Source organism: Aplysia californica, unplaced genomic scaffold, assembly GCF_000002075.1.
Source record: "Aplysia californica isolate F4 #8 unplaced genomic scaffold, AplCal3.0 scaffold00450, whole genome shotgun sequence".
Lineage (NCBI taxonomy): Eukaryota > Metazoa > Mollusca > Gastropoda > Aplysiida > Aplysiidae > Aplysia > Aplysia californica.
In genome coordinates, this window is record NW_004797720.1 from 229,454 (window position 1) to 230,506 (window position 1,053).

The 1,053-nt window shown below is 43.0% G+C and overlaps 1 long non-coding RNA gene across 1 annotated transcript in view; it reads right to left on the reverse strand.

Annotated features, from left to right (window-relative positions):
- LOC118478264 overlaps window positions 1-578 on the reverse strand; it is a 19,504-nt gene extending 18,926 nt beyond the window's left edge. The window contains exon 1 of the long non-coding RNA XR_004858922.1: window positions 515-578. This is a non-coding gene — a long non-coding RNA (uncharacterized LOC118478264). The remainder of the gene's footprint in view (window positions 1-514) is intronic.
- Window positions 579-1,053: the final 475 nt, after the last annotated feature.

Consider the following 1,053-nt stretch of genomic DNA (forward strand, 5'->3'; position numbering starts at 1 on the left):
CTCTCTCTCTCTCTCTCTCTCTCTCTCTCTCTCTCTCTCTCTCTCTCTCTCCCTGCCCGCACACAAAATTGCACGCGTTCAACTCAAGAGCGCTGGAACATTTGTTTACCCTCGTATCACGGGTCGTCACGCGCCAGCACAAGGAAGCGCCCAAGTCTCGCGCGGATGCGAGATAGGGCAATTATTGGAACATCTTGGTATACACGGTTTTTGGCAACACCTTATCGCAGTGTGCTGTGGAGAGCGGGGACGCCCGGTCGCTGACCCGTCGATTCGGCGTTTAGGCTTTTGTATGAATTTTTCACGGAAAGCAAAATTAGCGTTATGAAAACTTCAACCTATGCAACTCAGGCGCCAAAAGATGTTGACAAAATAATACTTCTTGAAGTTTCAGTAGTTTTTATTTTATCGCATTTTAAAAATTGCCTTGTTTTCAGAAGCAAATATTTCTAGTTCTATCAAATCGATTTTCACGCGAAGACAACCATTTTGAAAATCTTTCTTTTCCACTGACCTCTGGCGGTTCCTCCGAGGTGGCAGGCAATGGTACATCTGTGAAACGTCTTGCAACTGTTGCCTGAAGCAGAAGATGAGGGACAACCAGAGACTTATTAAACAAAACAAAAAGACTAGTTTTCTTTTGCAAGAGAAACAGGTCATAGCAGTGGTACGAAATACACTCTCCCATTCCGACCATCAAACTTATTGCTTCAGACCAAATGGAGATTTAAAGAAACTTTCTGCAATGGACACTGAATAAGGTGTGAACCAGTTCAAGACATCATCATCATCATCATCATCATCATCATCATCATCATCATCATCATCATCATCGTCATCTCTCATAGACTGCCGTCGGACCATCATTGGAGTTTTAGATGGTATAAGAACTTTGTAAATGAAGAGCTCAGCCCATGTTGCCGAAGATACGGCTATGAAAAAGAGGACATCAAACATATTATGTTTGAATGTCCAGGAACAATGGCAATTCGAATGGAGTTATTTGGACGAGTGGAGGTGCCGCTAAGCATATTGACAAAGGATCCGAAAAAA